This window comes from Aotus nancymaae, unplaced genomic scaffold, assembly GCF_030222135.1.
Source record: "Aotus nancymaae isolate 86718 unplaced genomic scaffold, 86718_ANA_hifiasm-v0.15.2.pri h1tg000017l, whole genome shotgun sequence".
In the NCBI taxonomy this organism is placed as follows: domain Eukaryota; kingdom Metazoa; phylum Chordata; class Mammalia; order Primates; family Aotidae; genus Aotus; species Aotus nancymaae.
In genome coordinates, this window is record NW_026988429.1 from 10,842,576 (window position 1) to 10,858,092 (window position 15,517).

General features: G+C 35.1%; 1 protein-coding gene and 1 pseudogene across 14 annotated transcripts in view; one reads left to right on the top strand and one right to left on the bottom strand.

Annotated features, from left to right (window-relative positions):
- Positions 1-15,517, top strand: part of DNAH6 (dynein axonemal heavy chain 6) — a 359,634-nt gene that overhangs the window by 298,551 nt on the left and 45,566 nt on the right. The gene's annotated exons all lie outside the window — the stretch shown is intronic.
- LOC135275616 (L-lactate dehydrogenase A chain-like) lies at positions 12,289-13,304 on the bottom strand (annotated as a pseudogene).

Here is a 15,517-nt window from a genome sequence, read left to right on the forward strand (position 1 = left end):
CAGGTATCTCTTACTAAATAAATTAAGATATGTTAATAGTTAGCTATGGTTAAAATAGGGTCAAAAATCATAAAAGTAGCTGTAAATTTTATTTAAGCAAAGGAGAAATTGCTTAAAATGTTGAAGTATAATAATCTAGTGGAATAATGATTGAAATTTGTTTGGTATTTAACACAAGATTTTAACATAACAAAAAAGGTACTGAAGCTTACTCTTTATAATCAAATGTACAAAAAACGAGCTCTTTATGTCCTATTATTAATCTCATCTTTCTCATGAGTCTTCACTTTGCTGGGTAATAGGGACAAGGGGGCTATTTAAACTTGCCCATTTACATTATATTCTTCTGATTTAAATGTCTCCTTTACAGTAAGCTGATTTGGTTTTTTTTTTTCTTCTTCTTCTTTTTTGATGAAAGTTCAGTCTTCCTAACTCCCCTTTCTATCCCTAATCCTCTCCAAGATGGTATCCAGGTGGGCAGAAAAGTACACAGACCACACAATGGCAGAGGAGAATAGGGGTCTTAGATCCACGAGCTCTGATGGGTTCCTGCATGGAGTGGCTGGACTGGCCTTGTCTTTGGACTGAGAATTAATGATGGGTTCCATTTCTTCATTTGGAGTTCATGTTCTGTATTAGTTAGAAGTCTCCAGAGATAGAGAAATAATAAGGTGTGTGTGTGTGTGTGTGTGAGAAATTGCAAGATTTGCAGTCAACAACTGAAAACTTAGGACCACTTATGTGTAGTTCCAGTCTTAGTCCAAAAGCCTGAGAGCCAAGAGAGCTGAGGGTATAAGTACCAGTCCAAAATTCAGCAGGCTTGAGACACAAGAGCCAGTGTTTCAGTCTGAGTCTAAAGGTCAGAAAAACTCGATGTCCCTGCTTAATAGTCAGGCAGGAGAAGTTCTTTCTTATTCAGCCCTTTTGTTCTATTCGGGTCTTCAATTGATTAGCTAAGTTCCTCTCACTCAGGAAGGGCAATTTGTTTTACTCCATCTATTAATTTAAATGCTACTCTCACCCAGAAACACCCTTACAGACACATCCTGAATAATGTGTGACCAAATATGTAAATATCTCATGCCTTGTACAAGTTGACACATAAGATAAATCATCAAATGATCCTAAACATTTGCCTTCGGTTCTGAAATCTCAACAAAGTATTACTGTAGACTTATTAAGAGTTTCTGTGAATCAGTAAGAAAAAGAAAACAACCCAATAGAAATAAAGACAAAAAATACAGAGAATTCTCAGAAAAGGAAAATTAAATGCCTAATAAGCATATGAAAATATGTCCAACCTTACTAGTAATTTGGAAACAACAAATTAAAACCATGAAAAGATGCCATTTCACACCTATCCAATTGGCAAAATGGTGGCAAAGATATGGAGCTATGGAAACAATTCATGTTGCAAGAGGAGTAAAAAATAGGCAAAAATTATTTGGCAGTATATATCACAGTCAAAGAGGGCATCTTCAATATCTCAACAATTCACTACTGAATTTCCGTCCTAGAGAAAAAACATCTGTTATATGTATACAAGAAGCCATGTTCAATCACATTTTCTTCATAATTTCAACTCTTAGACCCATGTGGTATTTGGTTTTCTGTTCCTACATTAATTCATTTAAGATAATGGCCTCCACTGCATCCATGTTGCTGCAGAGAACATATCATTTTTTTTTTATGTCTGCATGGCATTCCATGGTGTATGTATACATTTTTTTATCCACTCTACTGTTGATGAGTACATACCTACGTTGATTCCATATTGTTGCTATTGTGAATAGTATCAAGAACATTTACAGAAGCACTGTTTGTAATAACAAAAGTTGGAAATAACCTAAATTTTCATCTAGAAAATGAGTATGTAGATTGATATATTCATAAAATGTTATGTAACACACTATAGCCATGAAAATGAATATACTAGAATAATGTCTATCAATATGACTACATCACACAAACTAATATTGAGCAAAAATATATATATTTCAGGAGAACTAAATATTTAAGAAGTAGGATAAAATGTGCAAAATTATTACACATACAGATAATTGCATGTATTATTTAGGACTTCATATTTTTTTAAATAAAAGTGTTAAGAAAGGTAGAGAAATTATATGAAATCCAGAATAGAAGTGACCTTGTGAGTAGAGGTTAGGTCATGAAAGAGAAGTAATCAGGGAGAGGTAGACCGCAAGCTGAGATCATGTAGATAATGTTTTATTTCTTAAGCTGGGTTGTGGATACATGGATACACAGTGTATTAACTTTATCACTTTTGTGACTCTGAAGTATTTCATAATTTTTAAAGTAAAGGTATAATTGAAGATGACACTTAGAAAATTAGGAAGGTTATTAAACACTAGCCAATGTGTGCTAATTTCTTGATACATTCAGGAGGAAAGAAGAAGTATAGAATCACTATATTCCCTTAGGAAAATTAGTGGTTTAATGTATGTGTTAAAATTTTAGGGAAAAACACTAAAGTGATCAATGATCTGTAGCTTCCAAGCAAGCAGAGGAGAAAAAGAATATATAGTCCAATATTTCAATTCAGAAGTAGATAGGAATAAAGAAAATCAAAGATGAGGTATAGCAAACCAAAAAATCAAACTAGAGAGTAGAAATTAATGCAAATACATAAATAGCTATAAATATCTCACCTAAGAACAAATAAAAGTGACCAAGTTAGATTTCAAAAACAATTTTTAGTTATATCCTACTTAGAAACCACATATACAATATAAAAACAATACAGGAAGGTAGAAAATAAAGAAATTCAAAAGATATGCCATGCAAATACTAACGGAAAGCTAGTAATAGTTCCAATGTATATCACAGAGTTTGAAGCAAAAAAATTATTAAGGATGAAAAGAAAAACTACATGATATACAGGACAGTCTATGAAGAAGAGACACCAATCGTGAAATTGTACACAACTAACAACAGATCTTGAACTATATAAAGCAAAAACTGGAGAAATTTATGCAAGAAGAAATTGATAAATCAACATTAATATGGAAAATTTTAACACATCTGAAACTGTCATACAGCACACAAAAGTTGCAAAACTGGTAAAAATATTCAGACAGTGAAATTAAGAACTTTGATTTCTACACTTAACAAATATAACAAATGCAAGATTTTCAAGTATGCATGGAACATTTACAAAAATTAGCCATGTGTTTAGAGAGACACATATTTCTAAAAGAAGACAGATGTTTTCTCTGACCACAATAAAAATCTTCAGAAATCTATCTTAAAACATTATTTTTAAACATTTTGGGAAACAAAAACATGCACTTGTGTACATCCATGTGTTAAAGAGAAAACATAATGGGAATTTTCCATAAGTGGAAGTAGATGATAAAAACAATATTACATATAAAAACCTGTAGGGTATAGTAATGTAGCACTTAGAGTTAAATTTATGCATATTTGTGGACTTCTCATTCCAGTAATAACAAACTAAGAACTCAGATCAATATTTTCACTAAGAACACTTAGAAACCATAGATAAAATATTTAAGGAAATGTATGTTTTAAGGTCTGGAGAATTAATAAAATGATGAAGAATATTTAGGAGGAATGGAAAACCTAGAGCAATGAGCCCAGTGCTCGTGGCCATTTTTTCCCTAGAGGCACCAGAGGAGGAGGCTAAGGGGCTGCAAAGCTGAGCAGAATTTTTGATTCCTTCAAAGGACAAAGGGGACAAAATAAGAACCCAGAGCCCACTAAGTAAGAGGGGAGGCCAGTAAACCCCCCTTACATTGTTTGCACTCAGAGGAGATTTATCAAAACAAATAATGCCAGGTAAGAAATAAATGGTTTGTTGAAGAGGTTAAGATGATCCCTGATTACTAGTATCTCTGGATGCCTGCCAGAAAACATAAATCTTATCTGGGGGAGCAGAAAAGTTTAACTGCACAAGAAAATATAACCGTATATATAAGAAGGCCAGACTACATCCTTAAAAACCAAGAAAAACAATGTATATTAGAAATAGAGCACAGAGTATCCTGATAATGGATACATGACATTAATTTTAAGATAACATTTAAAATGTACAAGGAAATAAAAAATTGAGAAAATTGATAGAGAATTTTAATTACTTAAAATAAAATTCTAGAATTTAAAAATATAACTGAGCCAGGCACAGTGGCCTATGCCTGTAATCTCAGCACTTTGGGAGGCTGATGTAGGAGGATCACTTGAGACCAGCCTGGACAACATAGTAAGAACCTATCTTTACAAAAATATTAGCCAGGTGGAGTGATGCACACCTGTAGTCCCAGCTACTCAGGAGGCTGAGACAAGAGGATCACTTGAGCACAAGAAGTTGAGACTGCAGTAAGCCATATTCACGCCACTGCACTCCAGCCTGAGTGACAGAGTGAGATCCTGTTTTAAAAAAAAGTATACACACACACACACACATATATATATATATTCATAATAAGTGTGTGCATATTAATGTGTAACTGAAAGTAAGAATTCAATTTATCAGTTTGGTGAATTGAAAGCATGAAGAGACAAAACAATGAAAAAGATGGAAGAGAAGATAAGAGACAGAGATACAATAACAAGATCTAATAAAGTGTAACTTGAGTCCCAGGAGAGAAGAGTGCAGAATATTTTAATAAACAATGGCTAAGAATTTTCCAAAACAAAAGACATCAATCCACAAATTATATTAACTCTACTAAAGTCTCCTAAATGCCAAGAATAATAAATGCAAGGAAAATTATCTACCTAGACCCATTACAGTGAATTGTGGGGGGAAAAAAGAACATATTAAAAACAAATTAACTTCAAAGATGCCATTGACTGTTTTCTCTGCAGAAATAATGAGATATGGAAGACATATATTCTAAGTGCGGAAAGCAAATTACTGTCAAAACTTCTTTTAAAACTGAAGTCAACATTAAGCCTTTTTCAGACAAAGAAGAAATTGAAAATGAAAACCCAAAATTAAACTAAGCAGAATAATGGTGGAAATACATCAAAACTTGTGAGATGCTCCTAAAGCCAGAATTTGAGGGAAATTTATAGGCTTAAATATATATGTTATACTTTTAAAACTCTAAAACTTAGTAGTTAAATTCTACTAGAATTTAAAAAATAAAAGTAAGAGCAAAAATTAATGACTTAGGAAACATACAATAGACAAGATCCAAAGGACCAGAAGTTGATTTTTCAAGCTTAGTAAAACTAATAAATTCCTGCTGAAACTGATGAAATAAATAGAGTCTAAAAAATTTTATCAAAATGAATAAGAAAATATCATTACAGATCAGCAGACATTAAAATGACTATATTTTAAAAAAATCTTGCCAGTGAATTTGAAAATTTTAATGAAATTTAACACTTCCTCAAAAAATGTAACTTTTAACAACTGATAAGCATAAATAGCATGTCTAAATAGTCCAATAATTATAAAAGAAATTTATTATTAAAAACCTTCCCACAATAAAAGCATAAAAAATCAAAAACTTCAAGATAATGATAATAAAGATAGGTAATATGTCACCACAGAAAAGTATATAATATTACTGAAGGAAGTCAAAAAGACCTAAATAAATGGATGGATATGCCATGTTTATTAATTGGAAGACTCAATATTGTAAAGATATCAGTTCTCCTCAAGTTGATCTATATATTCAATGCCACTAAATCAAAATACCATTTGGTGTTTTGGGTGGAAATTGACAAGATACTTGTAAAACTTACGTATAAACACAAGAACCAAGAATAACCAAGACAGGTGTTATATCGGCAAACAATGGCAAAGTAGAAATGCCAAAAATCTATCTCTACACATGTAAGGAAAATGAATGTGCTGCAGTTAAGAGTAGGCCAAGACAGATAACTGGGCCAGTGTGACTCAGTGAGTTTGGCGCAGACACACAACTCTACTTGTTATATAACCTGTTTTTGTAAGCTCATACTTGGCTCTGAGCCACTATTGTCTGTAAAAGGTACAACTGCCCTGCTGATGCTGCACATATGGTTCACGCCCAGAGAGAGAGAGTGGAACTGCTGACCCTGTAAGGGAGAGCCATGCGGACAGCAGGAGCCATGGAGCCAGCCAATGAGAAGGGCTGCAGCCAGAGCAGGCAACCAATATAAAGATAGAGCAGAGCGGAGCCAGAGAATAAAAGCCATATTTCACCTGCCTGTGGCCCCCCAAGTGTTCTTTCACCTATCCGTCAGCCATCCACTCACTCCCCTTGGACCTCAGCATGGGCTGGAACCTGACACTTGGCATGACAACACAAAAATAACAGTCTGGCAAAAACTGTCAGAATCAACTTTATCAAAACTCTGGAAAATAACTGAAGGTTTACAGCAACCAAGTGAATGCTTAATAAAGAAAAGGCAACTGAATCTAGGCAGGAGAGCTTTGTGGCATTTTAACTTACCCCAACCCACATTCTCTAGCTTAGCAGTAGACTTAAAGAGAGTACACCTGCATACCTGGTGTGAGTTCCTGGTGCCATAGTGAACAGAAAAGATCTTGTTCTTGGGGGATTGTAGTTATTTATTCTGGCCTGTCTGGTAGCTCTTTGAAGGACTAGCTCACAGGTCTTACTTTTATTTAATCTAACTAAGAATGCTCCAGGAGAGAGGTACTACCCTGGAAGATTTTGTCAAAATTATTTAAAGGCACACGTATAAGCCACTGTCTCCTAGCCCAAGGGATAACAGTTGAGGCAACTAGCAGACAAAGCAGAAAGCCTGGGAGGAAAGGTGAGAGAAAGATGCTTTGGGAAATAAAGGCTTTGAAAATCTCCCACATATTTTTGGGAATCCAGAAGTCCACACTCATGTTCAAGATTGAGTGTATGCTCAAAAAAGACAGGAAAAGGAACTAAGCTCTAACCTCTGGCCAATCTCAAGTTGGGCCCAACCAGGAAGTGAAGGTGAATGAAGACTTGCAAACTGCCCAACTGAGTGTTGAAGTCATACCCCAAGGCACACTCAGAGCCCATCTGCAAAATCTGGGAAATTTTTGTTGTTGTTGCTTCAGACATTTAATGAAATTTTTGTTGAATTACTAGCTGAACACTAAACTAATCAAATAGAGACATACAACAAAAAATACTGACCTTACAAAATTAGTTCACAAAAGTCATTAAACCTAAGACAGCAACAAAAAACACTGGGAAGTGGAGACAGTCTAATTTCCAGAGTTTTGGCATTATAATATTCTAAATGTCTGCTTTTCAACAACAGCAACAAAAAATACAAAGCATCCAAAGAAATAAGAAATTATGACCCATTCAAAAACAATAAAAACTGACCCTGATGGATACCAGACATTGGGCTTACTAGACAAAAACTTTAAATCAATTATTTAAAATATGCTCATATAGTTAAAGGAGACATGAACCAAGAACTAAAGGAAAACAGGAGAATGATGCCTCACCAAAATAGAGAATATCAATGGGATAGAATTTATTAAAAGGAACGAAGTAGAAATTCTGGAGATAAAAAGTACAATAATTAAAATGAAAAATATACAAAAGAGATACAACAATAGATGTTGAAAAATGGAAGAAAGAACCATGAACATGAAGCTAGGTCCATTGAGATTACTCAGTTTGATGAGCAGAAAGACAAAAATACAAACAGAACCTGCCAAGTATAGTGGCTCACAACTGTAACCCCAACACTGTAGGATACCAAGGTGGAAGGATCATGTGAAGCCAGAAGTTGCAGACCAGCCTAGGCAAGAAGGCAAGACACTGCCTCTACAAAAAATAATAACTAGCCTGACATGGTGGCATGTGCCTGTAGTCCCAGCTAGTTGGGAGGCTGAGGCAAGAAGATCACTTAAGCCCAGGAGTTTGAGGCCTCAGTGACCTACAATTTTACCACTGCACTGTAGCCTATGTGGCAGAGCAAGATCTAGTTTCAAAAAAAAAAAAAAAAAGAGACAGAGAACCTAAGAGACCTGAGAGATACCATCAACCATACCAATATACACTAATGGAAATCTGAGGAGACAAGAGAGTGGGAGAAAGAAAGAATATTTGAAGAAATAATGGCCCATACTTGCCAAATTGATGGAAGATACGAATCTACACATCCAAAGACCTTAACGAATTCTAAGTAGGAAACTCAAAGAGAGCTATACTATGACACATTATAATCAAACTATCAAAAAACAAGACAAAGAAATAATCCTGAAAGCAGCAAAAGAGAAATGAATTTTCACAGATAAGAGATTCTCATTAAAATTAATGGCTGATTCTCAACAGAAACCATGGTGCCAGAAGGAATATGCTATTCAAAGTGCTCAGGGGGAAAGAGAGACTGTTAACCAAGAATTCTATATCTGGCAAAATAATTTTTCAAAAATAAAGAAAAATTTAAAATATTCCCAGGTAAACAAAAATTGAAAAGGTCTGTCACTAGTAGAACTGCCTTGCAAGAAATACTAAAAGGGGTTGTTCAGACTAAAATGAAAGAACACTAGACAGCAACTTGAATTGACACAAAGAAATACATAACCCAAGTGAGGGTAACTACATAGGTAAATATATGTCACTAAGAATATATTTTTGGTTTATAATTCCTCTTTTCATTTTGTATATAATTAAAAAGGCAAAAGCCTAAAACAATAATTTCAAATATATGCTGATGGTAACATAATGTATAAAAATGTAGTTTGTAACACAATAACAACACAAGAGAGGGCAGAGCTATGTAGTAGCAAATTTTGTATACAATTGAAACTAAATTGGTATTATTTCAAATTTTAATTTTTATAAATTCAGATGTTAATTGTAATCCATGACATGATCACTATGAAAACAACTAAAACTATATACAATATAGTAAAAGAACAGAGAATTAAAATCAATATCTAACACAAAGAAGGCAATGATGGAGGAATTGAGGAACAAAAAGGATATGACATGTAAAAAAAAACAAAATGATAGAAGTAAATTCTTCCTTATTAGTAGTTATGTTAAATGCAAATGAATTAAAGTCTCCAATTTAAAGACAGAGATTGGAAGAATGGATTTAAAACACACACAGACACACACACACACACAATTCAATTACATGCTGCCTCCAAGAGATTCACATTAGATCCAACCAGTAACTAAAAGAGCTGAAGTGGCTATAATAATATCAAAAAATATATGTACTTCAAGACAAAAGTTGTTACAAAAGACAAAGCAGGATATACTTTAATGATGTCAATCATCAAAAAGACATAACAGTTGTAAATACCTATGCACCTAACAACCAAGTCCCAAAATATATAAAATAAAAACTGACAGAATTGAGGGCAGAAATAGTTCAAAGATAACAGTTGGAAATTTCAGTGTCCCACCTTTAATAATGGATAGAACAATTATGAAAAATAAATAAGTAGACTTCAACAACACTAAAACTAATTTTAATAGATCTGACAGACATATACAGAACACTGTACCCAACAATATCAGAATAAACATTCTTCTCAAGTACACACAGAACATTCTCCTGGATAGTTTATATGTCAGGCCACAAAACAAGTCTCAATAAACTTAAAAAGATTGAGCCATAAAAAGCATATTTTCAAACAGAGAAAAAAACTAGAGATAAATAACAGAAGGAAATATGGCTAATTCACAAATATATGGAAATTAAATGATACACTTTTAAGAAATCACAAGGCAAATTAGAAAATACTTTATTCACTTTTTAAAACTTCAACTTTTACTTGAGACTTAGGTTTTTTAACGTGTATGTTGCATATTGCTGAGGTTTGGGTACAAATGATCCTGTCACTCAAGTAGTGTGCATCATACCCAATGGTTAGTTTTTCAACATTCTCCTCCTCCCCTATCTAGTAGTCTCCAGTGTCCACTTTTCCAATCTTTACATCCATGTGTACCCAATGTTTAGCTTCCCCTATAAATGAGAACATGTGGTATTTGGTTTTCTATTTCTGTGTTAATTTAGTTATAATAATGACCTCCAGCTGCATCGATGTTGCAGCAAAGGGCATGATTTTATTACTCTTTGTGGCTGCATCATATTCCATGGTTTATATTTTCTTTATCCAATTCACCATTATGAGAGAATCTAGATTGATTGAATATCTTTTCTAATATGAATACCGCAAGTGCATATGTCTTCCTTAGTGGAACAATGGATTTTCTTTAGGATATATACCCATTAATGGGAACAGTGTGAGTTGAACGGTAATTCTGTTTTAAGTTCTTTCATAAATCTCCAAACTGCTTTCCCAAGTGGCTGAATTAGTTTACATTGTAAGCTAATGTAGTTTATACACCAACAGTGTGTAAGTGTTCCCTTTTCTATGCACCCTCACCAGCTTATCTTAATTTTTGACTTTTTTATAATAGCCATTCTGATTGGTGTGAAATGGTATCTCACTGTGGTTTTTATTTTCATTTCTCTGATGACTAGTGATGTTGAGCATTTTTATATGCTTTTGGACACCTGAATGTCTTCTTTTGAGAATTGTCTATTCATATCTTTTGTCCACTTTTTAATGAAGTTGTTTTTTGCTTGTTGAATTAAGTTCCTTATAGATTCTGAATATTAGATTTGCTTCAGATACATATTTTCTCCCATTCTGTAGGTTGTGTTTACCCTGTTGATAGTTTCTTTTCCTGAACAGAAGGTCTTTCACTTAATTTGGTCCCATGTATCAATTTTTGTTTTTGTTGCAATTGCTTTGGAGGACTTAATCATAAATTGTTTTTCAAGGCTGATGTCTAAAATGATATTTCCTGGATTATCTTCTAAGATTTTTATAGTTTGAGGTCTTACATTTAAATCTTTAATCCATCTGGAGTTAATTTTGTTATGTAGTGAAACGTAAGAGTCCAGTTTCATTCTTCTGCATATAGCTAGTCAGCTGTCCTATCCCAACATGATTGATTAAATAGAAAATCTTTTCCCCATTGCTTATTAATGTCAACTTTGTCAAAGATGAGATGACTATAGGTGTGCAGCTTTATTTCTGAGGTCTTTATTCTGTTCTATTGGTCTATGTGTCTGTTTTTGTATCAGTACCATGCTGCTTTGGTTACTGTAGCCTTATAGTATGGTTTGGAGTTGGGTAATGTAATGCCCCAGCTTTGTTCTTTTTGTTCAGGATTGCTTTGGCCATTTCAATTCTTTTTTGGTTATATATGAATTTTAGAATAGTTTTGCAATGATATGGGTAGTTTGATAGGAATAGTGTTGAATGTGTATATTACTTTGGGCAGTATGGTCATTTTAACAGTATTGATTCTTCAAGGGAATGAGCATGGAATGCTTTTCCATTTGTTTGTGTCATTTATTATTTCTTCTGGTAGTATTTTGTATTCCTCCTTGTAAAGATCTTTCAACTCCTTGGTTAGATGTATTATTCTTTTTGTGGCTGTTGTAAATGGCATTGCTTTCTTGATTTGGCTCTCAGTTTAAATATTATTGTTGTACAGAAATGCTATTTATTTTTGTACATTGGTTTTGTATCCTGAAACTTACTGAAGATGTTTATTAGTTTTCTAGTTACAGAATCAAATGGTTGGAGAAGAAAGGTAGTATGAGTTCTTATTTTCCTATTTGGATGCCTTCTATTTCTTTCTCTTGCCTGATTGCTTTAGCTATGATTTCTAGTACTATGTTGAAAAGGAGTGGTGAGAGTACGAATCCTTGTCTTGTTCCAGTTCTCAAGGGGAATGGTTCCAGCTTTTGCCCATTCAGTATGATGTGGCTGTGGGTTTGTCATAGAAGATTGAGTCACATTTACTAATTTGTGTATTTTGAACCAGCGTTGCATCCCAGAATGAGACCTACTTGGTCATGGTGAATTAACTTTTTTATATGCTGCTGGATTCACTTTTCTAGTATTTTGTTGAGAATTTTTGCATCTATGTTCATCAGGGATATTGGCCTGAAGTTTTTATTTTTGTTGTGTCTGTGCCAGATATTGGGTATATAACACAGGGTAAGCATCCATCTGGCTCAAGGGGCAACTGCAGCATGTGCAGCATTGGCAGTGGTACCTCAGAGGTGGTAGAACTATTTCACAGTAACCAGTTGAGGACTACACAAGATTGGTACCATCCAGCATCAGGATATAGCTGTAGGATTTTACAAGCCATTCCTATTTCTAACTTCAGGAATAGATATTTTTCCCAGTCCATCTTAAAATATTGCTGCTTTAATCACAGATCAGATAAAAAAGACAACCTGCACAACCTCCAACTAAAATCCTGTTGTAGCCTAGACAGTGAAATGATATGACATCAGAAGACTTTAAAATCGCAGCTCTTTTTGGATCTCACAAAATGTATCTGCACTCTTATTCAAACAGGTCTCTTCCGAAGGAATCAGAGTCACCTTCACAAGGTCTGAGATTCCATTCTGTCCCAAAATGCAAGGAACACTAAGGAAGACATCATCATTTATTCCATAGAGACCCTTAATCATCGTAGAAATTGGGTGCACCCCCCCCAAGATTCTTCATTATACTCTCTGCCAAATCTGCCACAGAGTCCAGTGGCCCAGGATGTGTAGCGTTTGAGTTTGATTACCTTGTATGCACTCTCAACCACCTACTTGTGAAACTCTTTCCACTGTTCCTTGTCTGTATCAGTCCCTAAATCAGGATACAGAGTCTTCAGGGAGACACCAACAACGTTCACTCCACTCCATACAGGCACACTAGAATCTCCATGTTCCCCAAGGACCCACCCATGACAGCTTAATGGGTGAACTCCCAGCCTTTCCCCATCAGGTAACGGAATTGGACTGAATCCAGATTGCAACCACTTCCAGTAACATAGTTTTGGGGAAAGCCACTTATCTTCCAAGCCACATAGGTCAAGATATCTACTGGATTTGAAACAATAAGCAACTTGCTGTTCAGACTGTATTTTACATTAAGAATGATGAAATTAAAGATGTTCACATTACGCTAGACCAAATTAAGATGGCTTTCTCCCTCTTGCTGTTGTGCCCTAGCCCAATGACCAGCTTGGAGTTTATAGTCTTTCCCAGAAACAATCTTCAGTGTTCTAAGGAAAAGGCTGCCATGTTGGAGATCCATCATCTCTCCCTTCAATTTATCTTCCATGGCATCAACAAGAGCAAGTTCATCTGCCAAGTCCTTCATGGACTTGTTGGCATGGCACAGGTTGGGATGTGCCAACCCCAACAGCTGTAATCTTATTCTGGGGGATCTGTTCTTCCTTTAGAAGATTATGAATCAGCTGATCCTTGAGAGTTGCCATATTGGACTTGAAACCAAAAAGAATTGGGAATGCACATCAGGCAGGCATCGGGGTGCACAGCAGTGAAATCCGGACTCGTGGCAACAGCTCCAGCACCTGGTTTTATTAATTCTTTGTAATGGATTTGGGGGTCTCAATTTCATTTAGTTCTGCTCTGATTTTTATCCCTATTCCTTTTCTTCTGCTAACTTGAAGAGTTGTTTGCTCTTGTTTTTCTAGTTCCTCTAATTGCAATGTTAGATGGTGAATCTAATTCTCGGTGTAGGCATTTAGCTCTATAAATTTTTTTTTTTTTTTTTTTTGGAGACAAGGTCTTACTCTGTTGCCCAGGCTGTACTGTAGTGGTGTGATCATGGCTCACTGCTGCCTCAACCTCCCCAGGCTCAGGAGATCCTCCCTTCTCTACCTCCTGGGTAGCCAGGACTGCAGGCACATACCTCCATGCTTGGTTAATTTTTGTATTTTTTGTAGAGATAGGGTTTTGCCAGGTTGCCCAGGATGATCTCAAACAGTTTAAGTGCCCTCCACCTCAGTCTCCCAAAGTGCTGGGATTACAGGCCCTGCACCCAGACACACTGTAAACTATTAACACTGCTTTTGCTGCATCCCAGAGATTTCAGTATATTGTTTCTCTCCTTTCATTTATTTCAAAGAGGTGTTTTATTTCTGCCTTAATTTGTTGTTTACCCAAAAGACATTCAGAAGAAAGTTGTTTAGTTTCCATCTTAATTGTGTGGTTTTGAGAGATCTTGGTATTGATTTCTATTTTAATTCCACTGGTGTCTGAGAATATGCTTGGTATGATTTTGATCTTTTTGAATCTATCAACTCTATTATGGCTGAGCATGTGGTTGATCTTAGACTATGTTCCATATGCAGATGAGAAAACTGTATACTCTGTGGTTGATGGGTGGAGTATTCTATAGCTATCTCTTAGGTCCAATTAATTAAGTGTCTAATTTATGTCCAGAATTTTTTTTTAGTTTTCTGCCTCAATGTCTAACACTGTCCGTGGGATGTTGAAGTCTCCCACTATTAGGATGTGGCTTTCCAAATCTTTTCCAGGTCTTGAAGTAGTTGTCTTATGAATCTGAATGTTCCAATGTTGGATGCGTCTATATTTAGGATAGTTAAGTCTTTTTGTTGAATTCAATCCATTACCATTATGTAATGCCTTTCTTTGTTCTTTTTTACTGTTGTCAATTTAGTCTTATTTCTACAATATAAGAATAGTCACCCCCTTCTCTCTTGTTTTCCTTTTGCATGATAGATCTTTCTCTATCCCTTTACTTTGAGCCTATGGATTTTGTTACATGAGAAATGGGTCTCTTGAAGATAGCAGATGGTTGGGTTTTATTTTTTTTTATCCAACTTGCTACTCTGTGCCGCTTAAATGGGGTGTTTAGACCACTTATATCCAAGGTTAATATTGATATGTAAGGTTTTGATCCTGTTGTGATGTTTTTAGCTGGTTGCTTTGTAGTCTTGATTGTGTAGTTGCTTTATAGAGTCTATGGGCTCTGGACTTAAGTGTGTCTTTGTGGTAGCAGGTATCACTCCTGCATTTCTGTGTTTAGAGCTCTCTTATGAATCTTTTGTAATGCTGGTCTAATTGCAAGGAATTGCCTTAGGAATTGCTTATCTGGAAAAGGTTTTATTTCTCCTTTGCTTATGAAACTTAGTCTGATAGGATAAGAAGTTGTTGGCTGGAATTTCTTTTCTTTAGGAATGCTGAATATAGGTCTCTTATCTCTTGTGGCTTGTAATGTTTTTGCTGAAAAGTCTGCTCTTAGCCTGATGGGATGACCTTTGTAAGTGATCTGGCTTTTCCTTGAGCTGCCTTTAAGAATTTTTTTTTCATATTGATCATGGAAAGTCTGACAACTATGTGTCTTGGGGATGGTCATCTTATATAGTATCTCCCAGGGTTTCTCTGAATTTCTTGAAATTGCATGTCCCTCTCTAGCAATATTGGGGAAACTTTCATGGACTATATTCTCAAATATGTCACCCAAGTTGTTTACCTTTTCTCCTCTTTCAGGAATGCCAGTATGGCATAGGTTTTATGTCTTTGCATAATCTCATATTTCTCGTAGGCTTTGTTCATTTTTTAAATTCTTTTTTCTTTATTTTTGCCTAACTGGGTTGTTTTGAGGGAACAGTCTTTGAGCTCTGAAATTCTTTTTCTGACTTGGCCTAGTATGTTGTTAAGGCTTCCAGTTGTATTTTGAAATTCCAGTAGTGAATTTTTC